Raw genomic sequence first — 22,356 nt, forward strand, 5'->3', positions numbered from 1 at the left:
ACCCTCCGACAGTGCGGCGCTCCCTCAGTACTGAACATCCGACAGTGCAGCACTCCCTCAGTACTGACCCTCCGACATGCAATGCTCCCTCATTACTGACCCTCCGATAATGCGGCAACCCCTCAGTACTGACCCTCCGACAGTGCGGCACTCCCTCAGTACTGACCATCCGACAGTGCGGCGCTCCCTCAGTACTGACCCTCCGCCATGCGGTGCTCCCTCAGTACTGACCCTCTGACATGCAGGACTCCCTCAGTACTGACCCTCCGACATGCAGTGCTCCGTCACTACTGACCCTCCGACAGTGCGGCACTCCCTCACTACTGACCCTCCGACGGTGCGGCACCCCCTCAGTACTGACCCTCCGACATGCAACGTTCCCTCACTACTGACCTTCCGATAATTCGGCACTCCCTCAGTACTGACCCTCCGACAGTGCGGCGCTCCCTCAGTACTGACCCTCCGCCATGCGGTGCTCCCTCAGTACTGACCCACTGACATGCAGCACTCCCTTAGTACTGACCCTCCAACATGCAGCGCTCCCTCAGTACTGCCCCTCCGACAGTGCAGCACTCCATCAGTACTGACCCTCTGACATGCAACGCTCCCTCAGTACTGACCCTCCGACAGTGCAGTGCTCCCTTAATACTGACCCTCTGACAGGGCGGCACTCCCTCAGTACTGACCCTCTGACAGTGCAGCACTCCCTCAGTACTGACCCTCCGACAGTGCAGCGCTCCCTTAATACTGACCCTCTGACAGGGCGGCACTCCCTCAGTACTGACACTCCGACAGTGCAGCACTCCCTCAGTACTGACCCTCCGACAGTGCGGCTCTCCCTCAGTATTGACCCTCCGACAGTTCAGCACTCCCTCAGTACTGACCCTCCGACAGTGCAGCACTCCCTCAGTACTGACCCTCCGACAGTGCAGCACTCCCTCAGTACTGACCCTCCGACAGTGCAGCGCTCCCTCAGCACTGACTCTCTGGCAGTCTGGCACTCTAGCAGTGCTGCTATGTAAACAGAGGAGTGTGCCCTCAGTCCACTTCCTGCTCTGACCTGTGTGATCTGCCATTACCTGCATGTTGGAGATGTAGAAGGTGCCTCCTCCCACAGCCAGCAAGGAGGCTGCAGGGAACAGCAGGACAGCAGTAGCTGGAAAGGGGGAAGACAGTGAGTGTAAGAGAAAAAACCAGCAACACTAACATTGCGCAATATCTTTCAGAACCACAGATCGTAAAGGTCCCCTTCAGTAGAGGACACGGGCTTTGTTTAAATTATCGTCAGGCTGCTTACACTGGAAATGAGGCAGGCCCTGCGCACTCCCAAGGTGATGTCTCCCACACCCAGGCAGCTGATTGCCCATGGTTGTTTTAGTTAGGGGCGTTGGATTTCAGGACGTGCTGGAGAACCTTCCCTGCCTCCTCCTGAAAAAGTGACCCCGGGAAGTACAGCTGATTTGACAGAGAAGTTGCCATTTGATAACCGCGTGTGGAGAAAGGTACATCTGAGCGTGCAGCACAGGCTCAGAACAAAGCATCCTACAGTGCAGCACAGGCTCAGAACAAAGCATCCTACAGTGCAGCTCTGCCTCAGAACAAAGCATCCTACAGTGCAGCACAGCTCAGAGCAAAGCATCCTACAGTGCAGCTCTGCCTCAGAACAAAGCATCCTACAGTGCAGCACAGGCTCAGAACAAAGCATCCTACAGTGCAGCACAGGCTCAGAACAAAGCATCCTACAGTGCAGCTCTGCCTCAGAACAAAGCATCCTACAGTGCAGCACAGCTCAGAACAAAGCATCCTACAGTGCAGCTCTGCCTCAGAACAAAGCATCCTACAGTGCAGCTCTGCCTCAGAACAAAGCATCCTACAGTGCAGCTCTGCCTCAGAACAAAGCATCCTACAGTGCAGCTCTGCCTCAGAACAAAGCATCCTACAGTGCAGCTCTGCCTCAGAACAAAGCATCCTACAGTGCAGCTCTGCCTCAGAACAAAGCATCCTACAGTGCAGCTCTGCCTCAGAACAAAGCATCCTACAGTGCAGCTATGCCTCAGAACAAAGCATCCTACAGTGCAGCTCTGCCTCAGAACAAAGCATCCTACAGTGCAGCACAGCTCAGAACAAAGCATCCTACAGTGCAGCTCTGCCTCAGAACAAAGCATCCTACAGTGCAGCACAGGCTCAGAACAAAGCATCCTACAGTGCAGCACAGCTCAGAACAAAGCATCTTACAGTGCAGCACAGGCTCAGAACAAAGCATCCTACAGTGCAGCTCTGCCTCAGAACAAAGCATCCTACAGTGCAGCACAGGCACAGAACAAAGCATCCTACAGTGCAGCACAGACTCAGAACAAAGCATCCTACAGTGCAGCACAGGCTCAGAACAAAGCATCCTACAGTGCAGCTCTGCCTCAGAACAAAGCATCCTACAGTGCAGCACAGGCTCAGAACAAAACATCCTACAGTGCAGCACAGGCTCAGAACAAAGCATCCTACAGTGCAGCACAGGCTCAGAACAAAGCATCCTACAGTGCAGCTCTGCCTCAGAACAAAGCATCCTACAGTGCAGCACAGGCTCAGAACAAAGCATCCTACAGTGCAGCACAGCTCAGAACAAAGCATCCTACAGTGCAGCACAGCTCAGAACAAAGCATCCTACAGTGCAGCACAGGCTCAGAACAAAGCATCCTACAGTGCAGCTCTGCCTCAGAACAAAGCATCCTACAGTGCAGCTCTGCCTCAGAACAAAGCATCCTACAGTGCTGCACAGGCTCAGGGCTGACAGTCCGACAGCACAGAGCTCACTGAGTACATCCAAAAATATAACCCCGACACTGCAGCACAGTGGGTAATCAGACCAATAATATAATTCCCACACTACTGTTCCCTGGATTATTAGTCCAGTAAAATAATCCCTACACTACTGTACCATGGAGTAATTGTCCAGTAACATATTCCCCACACTACGGTACCCTGGATTATTAGTCCAGCTGATTTGACAGAGAAGTTGCCATTTGATAACCGCATGTGGAGAAAGGTACATTTGAGCGTGCAGCTCTGCCTCAGAACAAAGCATCCTACAGTGCAGCACAGGCTCAGAACAAAGCATCCTACAGTGCAGCACAGGCTCAGAACAAAGCATCCTACAGTGCAGCACAGGCTCAGAACAAAGCATCCTACAGTGCAGCTCTGCCTCAGAACAAAGCATCCTACAGTGCAGCACAGGCTCAGAGCAAAGCATCCTACAGTGCAGCACAGGCTCAGAACAAAGCATCCTACAGTGCAGCTCTGCCTCAGAACAAAGCATCCTACAGTGCAGCTCTGCCTCAGAACAAAGCATCCTACAGTGCAGCTCTGCCTCAGAACAAAGCATCCTACAGTGCAGCACAGGCTCAGAACAAAGCATCCTACGGTGCAGCTCTGCCTCAGAACAAAGCATCCTACAGTGCAGCACAGGCTCAGAACAAAGCATCCTACAGTGCAGCACAGGCTTAGAACAAAGCATCCTACAGTGCAGCTCTGCCTCAGAACAAAGCATCCTACAGTGCAGCACAGCACAGAGCAAAGCATCCTACAGTGCAGCTCTGCCTCAGAACAAAGCATCCTACAGTGCAGCTCTGCCTCAGAACAAAGCATCCTACAGTGCAGCTCTGCCTCAGAACAAAGCATCCTACAGTGCAGCTCTGCCTCAGAACAAAGCATCCTACAGTGCAGCTCTGCCTCAGAACAAAGCATCCTACAGTGCAGCTCTGCCTCAAAACAAAGCATCCTACAGTGCAGCACAGGCTCAGAACAAAGCATCCTACAGTGCAGCTCTGCCTCAGAACAAAGCATCCTACAGTGCAGCTCTGCCTCAGAACAAAGCATCCTGCAGTGCAGCTCTGCCTCAGAACAAAGCATCCTAAAGTGCAGCTCTGCCTCAGAACAAAGCATCCTACAGTGCAGCTCTGCCTCAGAACAAAGCATCCTACAGCGCAGCACAGGCTCAGAACAAAGCATCCTACAGTGCAGCTCTGCCTCAGAACAAAGCATCCTACAGTGCAGCACAGGCTCAGAACAAAGCATCCTACAGTGCAGCACAGGCTCAGAACAAAGCATCCTACAGTGCAGCACAGCTCAGAACAAAGCATCCTACAGTGCAGCACAGGCTCAGAACAAAGCATCCTACAGTGCAGCTCTGCCTCAGAACAAAGCATCCTACAGTGCAGCACAGGCTCAGAACAAAGCATCCTACAGTGCAGCTCTGCCTCAGAACAAAGCATCCTACAGTGCAGCACAGGCTCAGAACAAAGCATCCTACAGTGCAGCTCTGCCTCAGAACAAAGCATCCTACAGTGCAGCTCTGCCTCAGAACAAAGCATCCTACAGTGCAGCTCTGCCTCAGAACAAAGCATCCTACAGTGCAGCAGAGGCTCAGAACAAAGCATCCTACAGTGCAGCTCTGCCTCAGAACAAAGCATCCTACAGTGCAGCTCTGCCTCAGAACAAAGCATCCTACAGTGCAGCTCTGCCTCAGAACAAAGCATCCTACAGTGCAGCTCTGCCTCAGAACAAAGCATCCTACAGTGCTGCACAGGCTCAGGGCTGACAGTCCGACAGCACAGAGCTCACTGAGTACATCCAAAAATATAACCCCGACACTGCAGCACAGTGGGTAATCAGACCAATAATATAATTCCCACACTACTGTTCCCTGGATTATTAGTCCAGTAAAATAATCCCTACACTACTGTACCATGGAGTAATTGTCCAGTAACATATTCCCCACACTACGGTACCCTGGATTATTAGTCCAGCTGATTTGACAGAGAAGTTGCCATTTGATAACCGCATGTGGAGAAAGGTACATTTGAGCGTGCAGCTCTGCCTCAGAACAAAGCATCCTACAGTGCAGCACAGGCTCAGAACAAAGCATCCTACAGTGCAGCACAGGCTCAGAACAAAGCATCCTACAGTGCAGCACAGGCTCAGAACAAAGCATCCTACAGTGCAGCTCTGCCTCAGAACAAAGCATCCTACAGTGCAGCACAGGCTCAGAGCAAAGCATCCTACAGTGCAGCACAGGCTCAGAACAAAGCATCCTACAGTGCAGCTCTGCCTCAGAACAAAGCATCCTACAGTGCAGCTCTGCCTCAGAACAAAGCATCCTACAGTGCAGCTCTGCCTCAGAACAAAGCATCCTACAGTGCAGCACAGGCTCAGAACAAAGCATCCTACAGTGCAGCTCTGCCTCAGAACAAAGCATCCTACAGTGCAGCACAGGCTCAGAACAAAGCATCCTACAGTGCAGCACAGGCTTAGAACAAAGCATCCTACAGTGCAGCTCTGCCTCAGAACAAAGCATCCTACAGTGCAGCACAGCACAGAGCAAAGCATCCTACAGTGCAGCTCTGCCTCAGAACAAAGCATCCTACAGTGCAGCTCTGCCTCAGAACAAAGCATCCTACAGTGCAGCTCTGCCTCAGAACAAAGCATCCTACAGTGCAGCTCTGCCTCAGAACAAAGCATCCTACAGTGCAGCTCTGCCTCAGAACAAAGCATCCTACAGTGCAGCTCTGCCTCAGAACAAAGCATCCTACAGTGCAGCACAGGCTCAGAACAAAGCATCCTACAGTGCAGCTCTGCCTCAGAACAAAGCATCCTACAGTGCAGCTCTGCCTCAGAACAAAGCATCCTGCAGTGCAGCTCTGCCTCAGAACAAAGCATCCTAAAGTGCAGCTCTGCCTCAGAACAAAGCATCCTACAGTGCAGCTCTGCCTCAGAACAAAGCATCCTACAGCGCAGCACAGGCTCAGAACAAAGCATCCTACAGTGCAGCTCTGCCTCAGAACAAAGCATCCTACAGTGCAGCACAGGCTCAGAACAAAGCATCCTACAGTGCAGCACAGGCTCAGAACAAAGCATCCTACAGTGCAGCACAGCTCAGAACAAAGCATCCTACAGTGCAGCAGAGGCTCAGAACAAAGCATCCTACAGTGCAGCTCTGCCTCAGAACAAAGCATCCTACAGTGCAGCACAGGCTCAGAACAAAGCATCCTACAGTGCAGCTCTGCCTCAGAACAAAGCATCCTACAGTGCAGCACAGGCTCAGAACAAAGCATCCTACAGTGCAGCTCTGCCTCAGAACAAAGCATCCTACAGTGCAGCTCTGCCTCAGAACAAAGCATCCTACAGTGCAGCTCTGCCTCAGAACAAAGCATCCTACAGTGCAGCTCTGCCTCAGAACAAAGCATCCTACAGTGCAGCTCTGCCTCAGAACAAAGCATCCTACAGTGCAGCTCTGCCTCAGAACAAAGCATCCTACAGTGCAGCTCTGCCTCAGAACAAAGCATCCTACAGTGCAGCTCTGCCTCAGAACAAAGCATCCTACAGTGCAGCACAGGCTCAGAACAAAGCATCCTACAGATCAGCACAGCTCAGAACAAAGCATCCTACAGTGCAGCACAGGCTCAGAACAAGGCATCCTACAGTGCAGCTCTGCCTCAGAACAAAGCATCCTACAGTGCAGCACAGCTCAGAACAAAGCATCCTACAGTGCAGCTCTGCCTCAGAACAAAGTATCCTACAGTGCAGCTCTGCCTCAGAACAAAGCATCCTACAGTGCAGCTCTGCCTCAGAACAAAGCATCCTACAGTGCAGCTCTGCCTCAGAACAAAGCATCCTACAGTGCAGCTCTGCCTCATAACAAAGCATCCTACAGTGCAGCTCTGCCTCAGAACAAAGCATCCTACAGTGCAGCTCTGCCTCAGAACAAAGCATCCTACAGTGCAGCTATGCCTCAGAACAAAGCATCCTACAGTGCAGCTCTGCCTCAGAACAAAGCATCCTACAGTGCAGCACAGCTCAGAACAAAGCATCCTACAGTGCAGCTCTGCCTCAGAACAAAGCATCCTACAGTGCAGCTCTGCCTCAGAACAAAGCATCCTACAGTGCAGCACAGGCTCAGAACAAAGCATCCTACAGTGCAGCTATGCCTCAGAACAAAGCATCCTACAGTGCAGCACAGGCTCAGAACAAAGCATCCTACAGTGCAGCACAGCTCAGAACAAAGCATCCTACAGTGCAGCACAGGCTCAGAACAAAGTATCCTCCAGTGCAGCACAGCTCAGAACAAAGCATCCTACAGTGCAGCTCTGCCTCAGAACAAAGCATCCTACAGTGCAGCTCTGCCTCAGAACAAAGCATCCTACAGTGCAGCTCTGCCTCAGAACAAAGCATCCTACAGTGCAGCTCTGCCTCAGAACAAAGCATCCTACAGTGCAGCTCTGCCTTAGAACAAAGCATCCTACAGTGCAGCTCTGCCTCAGAACAAAGCATCCTACAGTGCAGCTCTGCCTCAGAACAAAGCATCCTACAGTGCAGCACAGCTCAGAACAAAGCATCCTACAGTGTTTTCTGCCTCAGAACAAAGCATCCTACAGTGCAGCACAAGCTCAGAACAAAGCATCCTACAGTGCAGCACAGCTCAGAACAAAGCATCCTACAGTGCAGCACAGGCTCAGAACAAAGCATCCTACAGTGCAGCTCTGCCTCAGAACAAAGCATCCTACAGTGCAGCACAGGCTCAGAACAAAGCATCCTACAGTGCAGCACAGGCTCAGAACAAAGCATCCTACAGTGCAGCACAGGCACAGAACAAAGCATCCTACAGTGCAGCACAGACTCAGAACAAAGCATCCTACAGTGCAGCACAGGCTCAGAACAAAGCATCCTACAGTGCAGCACAGCTCAGAACAAAGCATCCTACAGTGCAGCACAGGCTCAGAACAAAGCATCCTACAGTGCAGCACAGACTCAGAACAAAGCATCCTACAGTGCAGCACAGGCTCAGAACAAAGCATCCTACAGTGCAGCACAGGCTCAGAACAAAGCATCCTACAGTGCTGCACAGGCTCAGAACAAAGCATCCTACAGTGCAGCACAGGCTCAGAACAAAGCATCCTACAGTGCAGCTCTGCCTCAGAACAAAGCATCCTACAGTGCAGCACAGGCTCAGAACAAAGCATCCTACAGTGCAGCACAGGCTCAGAACAAAGCATCCTACAGTGCAGCACAGCTCAGAACAAAGCATCCTACAGTACAGCACAGGCTCAGAACAAAGCATCCTACAGTGCTGCACAGGCTCAGGGCTGACAGTCCGACAGCACAGAGCTCACTGAGTACATCCAACAATATAACCCCGACACTGCAGCACAGTGGGTAATCAGACCAATAATATAATTCCCACACTACTGTTCCCTGGATTATTAGTCCAGTAAAATAATCCCTACACTACTGTACCATGGAGTAATTGTCCAGTAACATATTCCCCACACTACGGTACCCTGGATTATTAGTCCAATAACATAATCCCCACACTACTGTACTATGGATTATTAGTCCAGTAACATAACCCCTACACTACTGTACCCTGGATTATTAGTCCAGTAAAATAACTCATACACTACTGTAACATGGATTATTAGTCCAGTAACAGCCCCTATACTACTGTACCCTGGATTATTACTCTAGTAACATAACACCTACACTACTGTACCATGGATTATTAGTCCAGTTACATAATCCCTACACTATTGTACCCTGGATTATTAGTCCAGCAACATAACACCTACTCTACTGTGCCCTGGATTATTAATCCAGTATAATAATCCCTACACTACTGTACCATGGATTATTAGTCCAGTAACATAATTCCTAAACTACTGTACCCTGGATTATTAGTCCAGTAGCATAACACCTACTCTACTGTACCATGGATTATTAGTCCAGTATAATAACCCCTACACTACTGTACCCTGGATTATTAGTTGTGTAACATACTACCAAACACTACAGTACCCTGGATTATTAGTCCAATAACATAATCCCCACACTACAGTACCCTGGATTATTAGTCCAGTAACAACCCCAACACTACTGTACCCTGGATTATTAAACTGGTAACATAAAACCTACACTATTGTACCCTGGATTATTAGTCCAGTAAAAACACCTACAATAGTGTACCCTGGATTATTAGTCCTGGAACAACCCCTACACTACTGTACCCTGGATTATTAGTCCAGTAACATAACGCCTACACTACTTGACCCAGGATTATTAGTCCTGTCACACAACCCCAACAATCCTGTACCCTGGATAATTAGTCTAGTAACATAACACCTAATCTACTGTACCCTGGATTATTAGTCCAGTATAATAATCCCTACACTACTGTACCCTGGATTATTAGTCCAGTAACAAAATCCCTACACTACTGTACCCTGGATTATTAGTGCAGTAACATTATCCCTACACTACTGTACCCTGGATTATTAGTCCAGTAACATAACCCCTGCACTACTGTACCCTGGATTATTAGTCCAGTAAGATAATCGCTACACTACTATACCCTGGATTATTAGACCAGTAACATAACATCTACACTACAGTACTCTGGATTATTAGTCCAGTAACAAACCCTACACTCCTCTTCCCTAGATTATTAGTTCAGTAACATATTCCCAAACACTACGGTACCCTGGAATATTAATCCAATAACATAATCCCCACACTAATGTACCCTGGATTATTAGTCCAGTAACAACCCCAACACTACAGAACCCTGGATTATTAGACCAGTAACATAATCCCTACACTACTGTACCCTGGATTATAAGTCCAGTAAAAACCCCTACACTACTTACCCTGGATTATTAGTCCAGTAACAACCCCTACACTACTGTACCCTGGACTATTAGTCCAGTAACAACCCCTACACTACTGTACCCTGGATTATTAGTCCAGTAACATAACACCTACACTACTTTACCCAGGATTATTAGTCATGTAACATAACCCCTACACTCCTGTACCCTGGATAATAAATCCAGTAACATAATCCCTACACTATTGTACCCTGGATTATTAGCCCTGTAACATAACTCCTACACTACTGTACCCTGGATGATTAGTCCAGTAACGTAATCCCTACACTAATGCACCCAAGATTATTAGTCAAGTTACATAATCCCTACACTATTGCACCTTGGCTAATTAGTCCAGTAACATAACTCCTACATTATTGTACCCTGGATTATTAGTCCAGTAATTTAATCCCTACACTACTGTACCCTGGATTAATAGTCCAGTAACATAACCTTTACAAAACTGTACCCTGGATTATTGATCCAGTAACATAATCCTTCCATTGTACCCTGGATTATTGGTCCAGTAACATGAACCCCTACATTACTGTACCCTGGATTATTAATCCAGTAACATAATTCTTCCACTGTACCCTGGATAATTAGTCCGGTAACATAACCCCTACAGTACTGTACCCTGGATTATTAGTCCAGTTGCAAAAACCCTACACTACTGTTCCTTGGATTATTAGTCCAGGAATATAATCCCTACACTACTGTACCCTGGATTATTTGTCCAGAAACAATCCCTACACTACTGTACCCTGGAATATTAGTTCAGTAACATATTCCCCACACTACAGTACCCTGGATTTTTAGTCCAATAACATAATCCCCACACTTCTGTACCATGGATTATTAGTCCAGTAACATAATCCCTTCACTACTGTACCATGGGTTATTAGCACAGTAAAATAACCACTACACCACTGTACCCTGCATTATTAATCCAGTAGCAACCCCTAGACTACGGTACCCTGGTTTATTAGTCCAGTAACATAATCCCTAGACTACTGCACCCTGGATTATTAGTTCCGTAACATAATCCCTACACTACTGGACCTGGATTATTAGTCCAGTTACATAATCCATACTCTACTGTACCCTCGATTATTAGTCCAGTAACATAATCCCTACACTACTGTACCCTGGATTATTAATCCAGTAACATAAACCCTACATTACTGTACCATGGGTTATTAGTCCAGTAAAATAAGACTTACACTACTGTACCAAGGATTATTTATTCAGTAAAATAACTCTTACACTATTGCATCCTGGATTATTAATGCAGTAATGTACCACCTACACTACTGCACCTGGGATTATTTGTCCAGTAACAACCCCTACACTACTGTACCCTGGATTATTAGTCCAGTAACATAACCCCTAAACTACTGTACCCTGGATTATAAATCCAGTAACATAACACCTACACTACTGTAATCTGGAGTTTTAGTGCTGTAGCGTAACTCCTACAATACCGTACCCTGAATTATTAGTCCAGTAACATAATCCCTACACTACTGTACCCTGGATTATTAGTCCAGTAACATAATCCCTACACTAATGTACCCTAGATTATTAGTCAAGTTACATATTCCCTACACTATTGTACCCTGGATTATTAGTCCAGTAACATAATGACTACACTACTGTACCCTGGATTAATAGTCCAGTAACATAACCCCTATATTACTGCACCCTGGATTATTAGTCCAGTAAAATAACCCCTACACTACTGTACCCTGGATTATTAGTCCAGTAACATAACCCCCACACTACTGTACCCTGGATTATTAGTCCAGCAACATAACGCCTACACTATTTGACCCAGGATTATTAGTCCTGTAACACAACCCCAACACTACTGTACCCTGGACTATTAGTCCAGTAACAACCCCTATGTAACCCCTACAACTACTGTACCCAGGATTATTAGTACAGTAAAATAAAACCCTACACCACTGTACCCTGGATTATTAATCCAGTAACAAACCATAGATTACTGTACCCTGGATTATTAGTCCAGTAACATAATTCCTACACTACTGTACCTTGGATTATTAGACCAGTAACATAACCCCTACACTACTGTACCCAGGATTATTAGTCCAGTAACATAATCCCTACACTACTGTACCCTGGATTATTAGTCCAGTAACATAATCCCTACACTACAGCACCCTGGATTATTAGTCCAGTAACATAATACCTACACCACTGTACCCTGGATTATTAGTCCAGTAACATAACCCATACGCAACTGTACCCTGGATTATTAGTCCAGGAAAATAAACCCTACACTACTGTACCCTGGTTTATTTGTCCAATAACATAATCCCTACACTACTGTACCCTGGATTATTAGTCTAGTAACATAACCCCTACACGACTGTACCCAGGATTATTAGTCCAGTAAAATAACCCCTACACTACTGTACCCAGGATTATTAGTCCTGTAACATAATCCCTGCACTCCTGTACCCTGGATTATTTGTCCAGTAACATAATCCCTACACTCTTGTACCCTGGGTTATTAGGTCAGCAACATAATCGCTACACTACTGTACCCTGGATTATTAGTCCTGTAACATAACCCCTACTCTACTGAACCCTAGACTATTAGGCCTGCAAGATAATCTTTACACGACTGTACCCTGGATTATCAGTCCATGAACTTAACCCCTAAACTACTATACCCTGGATTATTAGTCCATTAACATATCCCCTACACTACTGTACCCTGGATTATTAATGCAATAAGATAACTCCTACACTACTGTACCCTGGATTATTACTGCAGTAACATAACCCCAACACTACCGCATCCTGGATTATTAATGCAGTAACGTAACATTTACGCTACTGTACCCTTGGATTATTAGTCCAGTAACATAATGCCTACAATACTGTACCCAGGATTATTAGTCCTGTAAAATAACCCCAACACTACTGTACCCTGGATTATTAGTCCCAGTAACATAACGCCTACACTACTGAACCCTAGACTATTAGGCCTGCAAGATAATCCCTACACTACTGTACCCTGGATTATCAGTCCAGTAACTTAACAACTAAACAACTGTACACTGGATTATTAGTCCATTAATATAACCCCTACACTACTGTACACTGGATTATCAGTCCAGTAACTTAACCCCTAAACTACTATACCCTGGATTATTAGTCCATTAACATATCCCCTACACTACTGTACCCTGGATTATTAATGCAGTAACATAATCCCTACACTGCTGTACCCTGGATTATTACTGCAGTAACATAACCCCTACACTACCGCATCCTGGATTTTTAATGCAGTAACGTAACATCTATGCCACTGTACCCTGGATTATTAATGCCATAAAATAACCCCTATACTACAGTACCCTGTATTACTAGTTTCCGTAACGTAACCCATCCATTACTGTACCCTGGATCATTAGTCCAGTAACATAACCCCTACGCAACTTTACACTGGATTTTTAGTCCAGTTACATAACACCTACACTACTTGATTATTAGTCCAGTTACATAAGCCCTACACGACTGTACCCTAGATTATTAGTCCAGCACCAAAACCCCTAGGTACCGTGCCCTGGATTATTAGTCCAGTAAAATAACGTCTACACTACTGTACCCTGGATTATTAGTCCCAGTAACATAGCCCCTACATTACTGAACCCTAGAGTGTTAGGCCTGCAAGATAATCCCTACACTACTGGACCCTGGATTATCAGTCCAGTAATTTAACAACTAAACAACTGTACCCTGGATTATTAGTCCATTTACATAATCCCTACACTACTGTACCCTGGATTATTAATGAAGTTACATAACCCCTACACTACTGTACCCGGCATTATTAATGCAGTAACATAACCCCTACACTACTGTACTCTGGATTATTACTGCAGTATCATAACACCTACACTACCGCATCCTGGATTATTAATGCCGTGACGAAACATCTAGGCTACTGTACCCTTGGATTATTAGTCCAGTAACATAATGCCTACACTACTGTACCCTGGATTATTAGTCCAATAACATAATCCCCACACTACGGTATCCGGGATTATTAGTCCAGTAACGACCCCTACTCTACTGTACCCTGGATTATTAGTCCAATAACATAACCCCTAGACTACCGTACCATGGATTATTAACAACCTCTAAACTACAGTAACCTGGATTATTAGTCCACTAAAATAACCCCTACACTACTGTACCCTGGATTATTAGTCCAGTAACATAACCCCTACAACACGGTACCCTGGATTATTAATCCAGTTACATAACCCCTACACGACTGTACCCTGGATTATTAGACCAGTTACATAACCCCTACAATATTGTACCCTGGATTATTAGTCCTGTAACGTAACCCCTATACTTCTGTACCCTGGATTATTAGTCCAGTTACATAACCCCTACACCTCTGTACCCTGGATTATTAGTCCCGTAACATAGCCCCAAAAGCACTGGACCCTGGATTATTAGTCCATTCACATAAAACCTACAGTACTGTACTCGGGATTATTAGTACAGTAACATAACAAATACGCTACTGTACTTGACGTTATTAGAGCAGTAACATAAAACCCGCTTCACGGTACCCTGGATTATTAATCCAGTAACATAATTCGTATACTACTGTCCTATGGATTATTAGTCCAGTTACATAATCCCTACAATACTGTACCCTGGGTTATTGTCCAGTTAAGTAATCCGTACACTACTGTACCCTTGATTATTAGTCCAGCAACATAACCCCTAAACTACCGTACCCTGGATTATTAGTCCAGTAACAAAATCCCTAAACTACAGTACACTGGAGTATTAGTCCAGTTACATAATCCCTACACTACTGTACCCTGGGTTATTAGTCCAGTAACATAATCCCTACAGTACTGTACCCTAGATTATTAGACCAGCAACAAAACCCCTAGGTACCGTACCCTGGATTATTAGTCCAGAAACAACCCGTACACTACTGTACCCTGGATTATTAGTCCAGTAAAATAACCCCTACACTACTGAACCCTAGACTATTAGGCCTGCAAGGTAATCCCTACAATACTGTACCCTGGATAATCAGTCCAGTAACTTAACCCCTAAACTACTATACCCTGGATTATTAGTCTATTAACATATCCCCTACACTACTGTACCCTGGATTATTAATGAAGTAACATAACCCCTACACTACTGTACCCTGGATTGTTACTGCAGAAACATAACCCCTACACTGCCGCATCCTGGATTTTTAATGCAGTAACGTAACATCTACGCTACTGTACCCTGGATTATTAATGCCGTAAAATAACCCCTATACTACAGTACCCTGGATTATTAGTTCCGTAACTTAACCACTACAGTACAGTACCCTGGATTATTAGTTCCGTAACTTAACCACTACAGTACTGTACACTGGATTATTAGTTCAGTAACATAACCCCTCCACTACAGTATGCTGGATTATTAGTCCAGTAACATAACCCCCACACTACTGTACTCTGGATAATTAGCCCAGTTACATAAACCCTACACTACTGTACCCTGGATCATTAGTCCAGTAACATAACCCCTATGCAACTTTACACTGGATTATTAGTCCAGTTACATAACACCTACGCTACTTGATTATTAGTCGAGTTACATAAGCCCTACACAGCTGTACCCTGGGTTATTAGTCCAGTAACATAAACCCTACACTACTGTACCCTAGATTATTAGTCCAGCAACTTAACCCCTAAACTAGCGTTCCCTGGATTATTAGTCCAGTAACATAATCCCTAAACTACAGTACGCTGGAGTATTAGTCCAGTTACATAATCCCTACACTACTGTACCCTGGGTTATTAGTCCAGTAACCTAATCCCTACACTACTGTATCCTGGATTATTAGTCCAGCAACGTAACCCCTATACTACCGTACCCTGGATTTTTAGTCAAGTTACATAACCCCTACACTGCTGTACCCTGGATTATTAGTGCAGTAACATAGCCCCAAAACCACTGGACCCTGGATTATTAGTCCATTCACATAACACCTACAGTACTGTACTCAGGATTATTAGTACAGTAACATAACAACTACGCTACTGTACTTCACGTTATTAGAGCAGTAACATAAAACCCACCCTACGGTACCCTGGATTATTAATCCAGTAACATAATTCGTATGCCACTTTCCCATTGATTATTAGTCCAGTAACATAAACCCTACACCAGAGTACCCTAGATTATTAGACCAGTAACATAATCCCTACACTACATTACCCTGGATTATTAGTCGAGTTATATAATCCCTACACTACTGTACCCTGGGTTATTAGTCCAGTAACATAATCCCTACACTACTTTACCCTTGATTATTAGTCCAGCAAAATAATCGCTACACTACTGTACCCTGGGTAATTAGTCCAGTAACATAATCCCTACACTACTGTACCCTAGATTATTAGACCAGCAACAAAACCCCTACACTACTGTACCCTGGATTATTAGTCCTGTAAAATAACCCCTACACTACTGTACACTGGATTATTAGTCCCAGTAACATAACCCCTACACTACTGAACCCTAGACTATTAGGCCTGCAAGATAATCCCTACACTACTGTACCCTGGATTATCAGTCCAGTAACTTAACCCCTAAACTACTATACCCTGGATTATTAGTCCATTAACATATCCCCTACACTACTGTACCCTGGATTATTAATGCAGTAACATAATCCCTACACTGCTGTACCCTGGATTATTACTGCAGTAACATAACACCTACAGTACCGCATCCTGGATTTTTAATGCAGTAACGTAACATCTATGCTACTGTACCCTGGATTATTAATGCCGAATTACTAGTTCCGTAACGTAACCCCTCCATTACTGTACCCTGGATCATTAGTCCAGTAACATAACCCCTACGCAACTTTACACTGGATTTTTAGTCCAGTTACATAACACCTACGCTACTTGATTATTAGACCAGTTACATAAGCCCTACACGACTGTACCCTAGATTATTAGTAAAGCATCAAAACCCCTAGGTACCGTGCCCTGGATTATTAGTCCAAAACAACCCATACACTACTGTACCCTGGATTATTAGTCCAGTAAAATAAACCCCGACACTACTGTACCCTGAATTATTAGTCCCAGTAACATAACCCCTACACTACTGTACCCTGGATTATTAGTCCCATTAAAATAACCCCTACACTACTGTACCCTGGATTATTAGTCCAGTAAAATAACCCCTACACTACTGTACCCTGGATTATTAGTCCAGTAAAATAACCCCTACACTACTGGACCCTGGAATATTAGTCCAGTAAAATAACCCTACACTACTGTACCCTGGATTATTAGTCCAGTAAAATAACCCCTACACTACTGTACCCTGTATTATTAGTCCAGTAACATAACCCCTACACTACCGTACCCTGGATTATTAGTCGAGTAACATAACCCCTACACTACTGTACCCTGGATTATTAGTCCAGTAAAATAACCCCTACACTACTGTACCCTGGATTATTAGTCCAGTAACATAACCCCTACACTACTGTACCTTGGATTATTAGTCCAGTAACATAACCCCTACACTACTGTATCCTGGATTATTAGTCCAGTAACATAACCCCTACACTACTGTGCCCTGGATTATTAGTCCATTAACATAATCCCTACACTACTGTACCCTGGATTGTTAGTCCAGTAACATAATCCCTACACTACTGTACCCTAGATTATTAGTCCAGCAACAAAACCCCTACACTACTGTACCCTGGATTATTAGTCCAGTAAAATAACCCCTACACTACTGTACACTGGAATATTAGTCCCAGTAACATAACCCCTACACTACTGAACCCCAGACTATTAGTCCTGCAAGATAATCCCTACACTACTGTACCCTGGATTATCAGACCAGTAACTTAACCCCTAAACTACTATACCCTGGATTATTAGTCCATTAAAATATCCCCTACACTACTGTACCCTGGATTATTAATGCAGTAACATAACCCCTACACTGCTGTACCCTGGATTATTACTGCAGTAACATAACCCCTACACTACCGCATCCTGGATTATTAATGCAGTAACGTAACCTCTAGGCTACTGTACCCTTGGATTATTAGTCCAGTAACATAATGCCTACAATACTGTACTCTGGATTATTAGTCCAATAAAATAATCCCCACACTACTGTACCCAGGATTATATGTCCTGCAACATAACCCCTACTCTACTGTACCCTGGAATATTAGTCCAGTAAAATATCCCCTACACTACTGCACCCTGGATTATTAGTCCCAGTAACATAAGCCCTACACTACGGAACCCTAGACTATTAGGCCTGCACAATAATCCCTACACTACTGTACCCTGGATTATCAATCCAGAAATTTAACAACTAAAAAACTGTACCCTGGATTATTAGTCCATTAACATATCCCCTACACTACTGTACCCTGTATTATTAATGCAGTAACATAACCCCTACACTACTGTACCCGGGATTAGTAATGCAGTAACATAACCCCTACACTAGTGTTAACTGCATTATTACTGCAGTAATATAACCCCTACACTACCGCATCCTGGATTATTAATGCAGTAACTTAACCTCTAGGCTACTGTACCCTTGGATTATTAGTCCAGTAACATAATGCCTACAATACTGAACTCTGGATTATTAGTCAAATAACATATTCCCCACACTACTGTACCCAGGATTATTAGTCCAGTAACGACCCCTACTCTACTGTACCCTGGATTATTAGTCCAGTAACATAACCCCTACACTACGGTACCCTGGATTATTAATCCAGGTACATAACAACTACACGACTGTACCCTGGATTATTAATCCAGTTACATAACCCCTACACTACTGTACCCTGGATTATTAGTTCAGTAACATAATCCCTATAATATTGTACCCTGGGTTATTAGTCCAGTAACGTAACCCCTACACTACTGTACCCTGGATTATTAGTCCAGTTACATAACCCCGACACTACTGTACCCTTGGTTATTAGTCCAGTAACATAATCCGTACACTACTGTACCCTGGGTTATTATTCCAGTAACATAATCCCTACACTACTGTACCCTGGATTATTAGTCCAGTAACATAATCCCTACACTACTGTACCCTGGATTATTTGTTCAGTAATATAATCCCTACTATATTGTACCCTGGATTATTAGTCCTGTAACGTAACCCCTATACTACTGTACCCTGGATTATTAATCCAGTTACATAACCCCTACACTGCTGTACCCTGGATTATTAGTCCAGTAACATAGCCCCAAAACCACTGGACCCTGGATTATTAGTCCATTCACATAACACCTACAGTACTGTACTCGGGATTATTAGCACAGTAACATAACAACTACGCTCCTGTACTTGATGTTATTAGAGCAGTAACATAAACCCCACCCTACGATACCCTGGATTATTAATCCAGTTACTTAATTCGTATACTACTGTCCCATGGATTATTAGTCCAGTAACATAAACCCTACAACAGTGTACCCTAGATTATTAGTCCTGTAACATAATCCCTACCCTACATTACCCTGGATTATTAGTCCAGTTACATAACCCCGACACTACTGTACCCTTGGTTATTAGTCCAGTAACATAATCCGTACACTACTGCACCCTGGGTTATTATTCCAGTAACATAATCCCTACACTACTGTACCCTGGATTATTAGACCAGTAACATAATCCCTACACTACTGTACCCTGGATTATTAGTCCAGTAACATAATCCCTACACTACTGTACCCTGGATTATTTGTTCAGTAATATAATCCCTACTATATTGTACCCTGGATTATTAGTCCTGTAACGTAACCCCTATACTACTGTACCCTGGATTATTAATCCAGTTACATAACCCCTACACTGCTGTACCCTGGATTATTAGTCCAGTAACATAGCCCCAAAACCACTGGACCCTGGATTATTAGTCCATTCACATAACACCTACAGTACTGTACTCGGGATTATTAGCACAGTAACATAACAACTACGCTCCTGTACTTGATGTTATTAGAGCAGTAACATAAACCCCACCCTACGATACCCTGGATTATTAATCCAGTTACTTAATTCGTATACTACTGTCCCATGGATTATTAGTCCAGTAACATAAACCCTACAACAGTGTACCCTAGATTATTAGTCCTGTAACATAATCCCTACCCTACATTACCCTGGATTATTAGTCCAGTTACACAATCCCTACACTACTGTACCCTGGGTTATTAGTCCAGTAACATAATCCCAACACTACTGCACCCTTGATTATTAGTCCAGCAACATAACCCCTAAACTACCGTACCGTTGACTATTAGTCCAGTAACATAATCCCTAAACTACTGTACACTGGAGTATTAGCCCAGTTACATAATCCCGACACTACTGTACCCTGGGTTATTAGTCCAGTAACATAATCCCTACACTACTGTTCCCTGGGTTATTAGTCCAGTAACATAATCCCTACACTACTGTACCCTGGATTATTAGTCCAGTATCATAATCCCTACACTACTGTACCCTGGATTATTAGTCCAGTAACATAATAACTACACTACTGTACCCTGGATTATTAGTCCAGTAACATAACCCCAACACTACTGTACCCTGGATTATTAGTCCAGTTACATAACCCTGACACTGCTATATCCCAGATTATTTGTGCAGTAACATAATCCCTACCCTACTGTACCCTGGATTTTAAATGCAGTGATATAACCCCGACACAACTACACCCTGGATTATTAGTCCAGTTACATAACATCTATACTATTATATCCCGGATTATTAGTCCGATAACATAATCCCTACACGACTGTATCCTGGATTATTAGTCCAGTAACATAATCCATAAACAAATGTAGCCTTTATTATTAGTCCAGTAACATAATCCCTACACTACCGTTTCCTTGATTATTAATTCAGTAACATAATCCCTACATTACTGTACCCTGGATTATTAGTCCTGGATTATTAATGTACTGTTTCCTGGATTATTTGTTAAGTAACATAACCCTCAACTACTGTACCGTGGATTATAAATTCAGTAACGTAGCAACTAAACTACCGGACCCTGGATTATTAGTCCGTTCAGATAACACCTACACTACTGTACCCAGCATTATTAGTCCAGTAACATAACCCCTACACTACTGTTTCCTGGATTAGTAGTCCAGTAACATAACCCCTATACTACTGTACCCTGGATTATTAGTCCAGTTTCATAATCCCCACACTACTGTACCCTGGATTATTAATGCCGTAACATAACACCTATACTATAGTACCCTGGATTATTAGTTCCAAAAAATAACGACTACACTACTGTATACTGGATTATTAGTTCAGTAACATAAACCCTCCACTACATTACGCTGGATTATTAGTCCAGTAACATAACCCCCACAATACTGTACCCTGGATTATTAGCCCTGTTACATAAACCCTACACTACTGTACCCTGGATCATTAGTCCAGTAAAATAATCCCTACACTACTGTCTCCTGGATTATTAGTTCAGTAACATATCCATCAATGACTGTACCCTGGATGATTAGTCCAGTTACATAACCCCTACACTACTGTTCCCTGGATTATTAGTCCAGCAACATAACCCCAACACTACTGTATCCTGGATTATTAGACCAGCAACAAAACCCCTAGGTACCGTACCCTGGATTATTAGTCCAGAAACAACCCGTACATTACTGTACCCTGGATTATTAGTCCAGTAAGATAAACCCTACACCAGGGTACCCTAGTTCCAGTAACATAATCCTTTAACTACAGTACCCTGGATTATTAGTCCCGTTACATAATCCCTACAGTACTGTACCCTAGATTATTAGTCCAGCAACATAACCCCAACACTACTGTATCCTGGATTATTAGACCAGCAACAAAACCCCTAGGTACCGTACCCTGGATTATTAGTCCAGAAACAACCCATACACTACTGTACCCTGGATTATTAGTCCAGTAAAATAACCCCTACACTACTGTACCCTGAATTATTAGTCCAGTAAAATAACCCCTACACTACTGTACCCTGGATTATTAGTCCAGTAAAATAACCCCTACACTACTGTACCCTGGATTATTAGTCCAGTAAAATAACCCCTACACTACTGAACCCTAGACTATTAGCCCAGCAAGATAATCCCTACACTACTGTACCCTGGATTATCAATCCAGTAATTTAACCCCTAAACTACTGTACCCTGGATTATTAGTCCAGTAACATAGCCCCAAAACCACTGGACCCTGGATTATTAGTCCATTCACATAACACCTACAGTACTGTACTCGGGATTATTAGTACAGTAATATAACAACTATGCTACTGTACTTGACGTTATTAGAGCAGTAACATAAAACCTACCCTACGGTACCCTGGATAATTAATAGAGTAACATAATTCGTATACTACTGTCCCATGGATTATTAGTCCAGTAACATAAACCCTACATCAGAGTACCCTAGATTATTAGTCCAGTAACATAATCCCTACACTACAGTACCCTGGATTATTAGTCCAGTTACATAATCCCTACACTACTGTACCCTGGGTTATTAGTCCAGTAACATAATC

This window comes from Carcharodon carcharias, chromosome 24 (genome assembly GCF_017639515.1).
Source record: "Carcharodon carcharias isolate sCarCar2 chromosome 24, sCarCar2.pri, whole genome shotgun sequence".
Taxonomy (NCBI): Eukaryota; Metazoa; Chordata; class Chondrichthyes; order Lamniformes; family Lamnidae; genus Carcharodon; species Carcharodon carcharias.